The 5,035-nt window shown below is 45.7% G+C and overlaps 1 pseudogene; it reads left to right on the forward strand.

Moving 5' to 3' along the window:
- Positions 1 to 560: 560 nt before the first annotated feature.
- On the forward strand, positions 561 to 660 carry LOC119625424 (U6 spliceosomal RNA; annotated as a pseudogene).
- Positions 661 to 5,035: the final 4,375 nt, after the last annotated feature.

Genomic DNA, 5,035 nt, shown 5'->3' on the forward strand with positions numbered 1-5,035 from the left:
GGTCTCTTTCCAAGTTTCCTTTTACTGTTTATTATTTTAGCCTCAGTCACTCTTGTTGGAAGCTTTCCTTGGTCATCTTGTTATCCTTAGCCATTCTTTCTTATGTAAGGGCAAGGCACTAAAATGCAGACTGGAAACTCTGGTGAAGGGTGGAGGGGATGACTCCCTAAACTTCAATGACTGCAGGTCTTTTCTTTGTTACAGTTCAGCTTCTCCAGGAAACGCTCTCCTATGTCTTGTTTGAGGGAAAAGGTGGGGGTTCGGGTATATAAACACAAGCTTGCATTCTAGGAACAGGACAAGAGAGGGAGGTTGGAGCAATCGGTGAGTGAGAGGAGTGTTTCACAGTCAGATATGTTGATTCTCATTGTATCCTGTTCCATCTAGACCCTTGTCCATTCACTACACGCAGTGTGTCTGAGTCCAGAGTCCCTCTGGTTTAGTTTCTCTAAGGCATAAACCCTTTGTTTCTTCTGAGGATTTGGGACAGTGTGTTATAAACAAAATTTATTTTCATCTATTTATGATAATGTATTTTTTCAAGAATTTTCTTTTAGTGCTTGCTCTAGCAGCATATTTACTAAAATTGGAACTACACAGAGATTAACCAGGTCCCTGCACAAGGATGACATGCAAATTCATGAATTGTGACACATTTTTTAAAATAACTTGAAATGGACCACTATGCAACTCTTAGAAGAAAACATAGGGAAAAAGCATCATGACTTTGAATTTGGGAATAATTTCTTGAATATGATATCAAAAGCACAGGCAGCAAAAGAAAGCAAGAAGGAGGATTTTATCAAAATTAAAAACTTTTGTGCATCAAAGGACACAATCAAAAGAGTGAGAAGGTAACCCATGGAATGGGAGAAAATATTTACAAGTCATGTAACTGATAAGGGATTGTTATCCAGGCTATGTGAAGAATTCCTACAACTCAACAACCACAAAAAAAAAAAAAAAAAAAAAAAAAAAAAAAAAATTCCCAAACATCCTGATTCAGAATGGGCAAAGGACTTGAGTAGATGTTTCTCCAAGGAAGATATACAGATGGCCAGCAAGCACATGAATGGTTGCTCGACATCCCCAAACATTACCATTCCCCACCCATGTGGATGGCTGTGATTGAAACAAACCATTAAATAAAAGACAGGCAACAATGATAGTTGGCAAGGATGTGGACAAACTGGAGCCCCTGTGCATTGCTGGTGGGAATGTACAACAGTGCAACCATTGCAGGAAACAGTTGCCAATTCCTCAAAAGATTAAACATAGAATTACTGAATAATCCAGCAATTCCATTTCTAGATATATACTCAAAAGAAATGAAGGCAGGGACTCAAAACGATATTTGTACACTTTTTTTTTTTTTTTCTTTTTTTGAGACACAGTCTCCCTCTGTCACCCAGGCTGGAGTGCAGTGGTGCGATCTTAGCTCACTGCAACCTCCACCTCCCAGGTTCAAGCAGTTCTCCTGTCTCAGCTTCCCGAGTAGCTGGGATTACAGGCATATGCCACCACACCCAGCTAATTTTTGTAGTAGAGACAGGGTTTCACCATATTAGTCAGGCTGGTCTCAAACTCGTGACTTCGGGTGATCCACCCACTTTGGCCTCCCAAAATGCTGGGATTAGAGGCATGAGCCACTGCGCCCAGGCTGTACACATCTTTATAGCAGCATTATCACAATAGCCCAAAGGGAGTAGCAAGTCAAGTGTCCCTCAGTGGAGGAGTGGATAAACAGACTGTAGTGTGCCCATCCAGTGAAATATCACTAAGCCTTAAAAAGGAAGACAATTCTGATACAGGTTGAAACATGGATGAATCTTGAGAACACTGTGCTAAGTGAAATAAGACAGTCACACAAAAAACAAATACTGTGGATTCCACTTACATGACACACCTAGAGAAGTCAATTGCATAGAAACAGAAAGTAGAATAATGGTTTTCAGGAAATGAGGGAAGAGAGGAATGGGAAGTTAGTGTTTAATGGGGACACAGTTTCCATTTTGCAAGATGAAAAGAGTTCTGGGGATGGACGGTGGTGACGGCTGATCAGTGTGAAGGTACTTAATGCCACACTCTAAAATGCTTACAATGATGAATTTTATGTATCTTCTTACCATGGTTTTAAGAGTAACTTTCTTTAAAAATCAAGAACAGTCATTAAAAATAAAATATTTTGACTCACAGATATTTCATTTCATTTGATTTTGATGCTCAGAGCCATCCTGAGTTCCTCCTGTCCCTTGCTTTTCTTCATGACAGAATTCTCTTGATCCACACCCAGGACCCCTTTTTCCTAAATGCAGGGGGAAAATAAAAGTCTTCCATTCTTCTTCAGGGCTTTGCACTCTTAATCCTTTATGCAAATGTTGTCATCACTCTGCTTTTCTCAAACGGGCTCATTTCTCCAGTATTCCATTGAAACTGCTCCCAAGTCACTGATGATGCTAATCATCAATTTCAAGATCTTTTTCTCAGAATGAATCCTTTAAAGCATGCTTACAACAAATGATACCACTGCCTCTGCCTTTCTATTAGAAGATAAGGTGTGCAGTCAGTTTCAGATCCTTCACATTGGATCCCACTTCCTTGGGAGGCCCAGGCAGCTTGCATTTAATCCTGAAATGTCCTCTCTGCATGGCCCTGCAGTATGTACGAGCAAGTTAGAAAAGAAAAGAGAGGAAGATGCTGTAAAGCAGTCATATGGTGAGTTTCATCAGCGAATCAATTATGAGTCAATAATTTGTGAATTTTGTGGAGACTCAGAACCCAGGGCTCCATATCTTAGCACCCAGAAGGTCTCTCACTCCAGAAGCAGAGAACTCTGCTGCTGGGGCCAGGGTCACCCGAAGTCACGGGTTTGAGACCAGCCTGACCAATACGGTGAAACCCTGTCTGTACTACAAAAATTAGCCCTGGCACCTGGGCTTCATCCAGTCTGCAAGGTAGAACCCGCTCTGAGGCTTGGCAACGTTGTGAGGTCTTTCTGTCAGATCAGCTGAGTTCTAATTGGTTATCCTCAATGTATAAGGGGTACTTTAGTGCAGGAGCCAGAGGGGAGGCTTCCGTGGGCAATACACCTGGATTTACTGTTACATAAAGCTCCCAGGCAGGGTATAGATAAGAAGAGGAGACCTGGTTGTCTGGTAGGACAGAATAAAGCTGAGGAGAAAGTAACGTGCAGCAGTAACTTGTGTGCTCCCACAGGAGAGGGCACACAGACAGGAAATTAGGGTCTAACCCGTGCCCTCTGACCATGGAAGAGGGACATTTCCCCCCAGTGTCGAGTGACTGAGGGTCTTCTGCTTTCCGTGCAGAAGAAGCAGGTAACATGCCGTCTTCTTTCCTGGACTTAACCCACCTGATCCATTATCCATACACTGGCCCCTGACACACTGAGAGAGTCTGTGTGTGCGCGCACACGTGTGTTCACACCATGCACGTGTACATTCATGTGCATGGGTGCGTGTCTCTCTTCGCCTCTCCCACCTCCTTCTCCCCTTCATTCCCTTGGAATCTATTACTTCTCTTCAGGTTCCTTTGGGGGAACATGGTCTTTTCGCTGACCAAAACACAGCATTCCTGGAACCTCCTGAATGGTCGATTTGGGGAAAATAAAAAATCTAAATACAACATTGGTTAAATTTATACAATGCTCAGCTGATGCGCACACCACTTCTGTTGGCTGACTTTTGAGTGCGTGGGCAGCATATGGTTATAGGACTAATGTTTTTTATTTTACTATTAAACATTTTTAAATCCTGATTTTCTTCTGTATAAAAATACGATTGCTTATACCAGACCTGTGTGTCACCTGTATGTCCCTAAGCCTCACCACCTGCTGCAACTGAATGAGGGTGCAGGCCCGTCTGGCTGCACAGCCCACGTGAGTGTGAGCAGCACCGGCCACACCTGCTCACTGAGCCCCGCTGCACTGCAGCCTCCCTCAGGGGTCCTCGGGCAGCCGCCCCTGCAGGGTAAGCCAACACTCCACCCTCGTGGCCCGTGGGCTCCTGCCCAGGCACTCCCACCCTGCTCCATGTGCCCAGAGCTCTCAGTTCACACTGGGTCTTTGTGCTCCTTGGGGCTTTGCGGAGAGAAAGGGGAACAACCCACTGAGGGGTGTTCTACTCGCCCTGGGATGGGGAAGGGGGTGTGCCCCAGTGGTGGAGCCCCAGACCGTTGCCTCCAGGTTCAACACATTCTTCTGTCACTGCGGGTTGGGACTGGGCCACAGTCGGCCACCACTTTGTCCACTGAACAGTCACCCTCCTCCTGCCTGAGACTCTGGGGCTGCATCCACTGGCCGCACAGACTCCTGTTTCTTTAGGGCATGGATTCATGGATTTTAATCTTCTTTGCAATTCGGTTCCTTTTTCCCTGACTGAAACTCACTCCTTGGCATCCTCCAGGCTCTACCCCTGGGACACCCCTGTGGATGCGCTGCAAATGGGGCTGCTGTGTCTGGATTCGAGCAGGGGGATCCCCTCCCCTGGCTGCCCCAGCCCAGTGCCTGGGGTTGCCACACCACCTAGCAGCCTTGAATTTATTTTGACCTGCAGCTGAGTGTCGATCTCTGTCTATTCCTCTTATTTTGGAAAGAAAGCTTGGCCTCGGTGTTTAGATTCAGAAATCATTCGAATGTACGGAAACGTGACAGAAATGTACATGATCAAACTCACAGGACTGGCGGCCTGGAGGTTCAGAAATGGCAAACTCGTGACTCCCCCGCCGGCTCTCCCCACAGAGGGCAGGAGTGGCTAAGGCACGCCACCCACTCTGCAGGCTCCCAGCAGGTCAGGGGTGGGCGTCAATAGGAAAGCCTGACTGTGCATGCAGAGCTTGGTTCTGTGTACAAGGCATGAACACTGAGCTGCCCGGTGGTACCCAGGAGTTTCCAAATGCAGATATGCCTTAGGGCATTTGGCTGGTGTTGGTTTTTGTTTCCATACAACTCTAATTACTCAGAATGTTGTGGTGATAATGGTTTCATGGGCACATTCATGTATTAGAGCTCACACAGGTG

Source organism: Chlorocebus sabaeus, chromosome 13, assembly GCF_047675955.1.
Source record: "Chlorocebus sabaeus isolate Y175 chromosome 13, mChlSab1.0.hap1, whole genome shotgun sequence".
In the NCBI taxonomy this organism is placed as follows: Eukaryota; Metazoa; Chordata; class Mammalia; order Primates; family Cercopithecidae; genus Chlorocebus; species Chlorocebus sabaeus.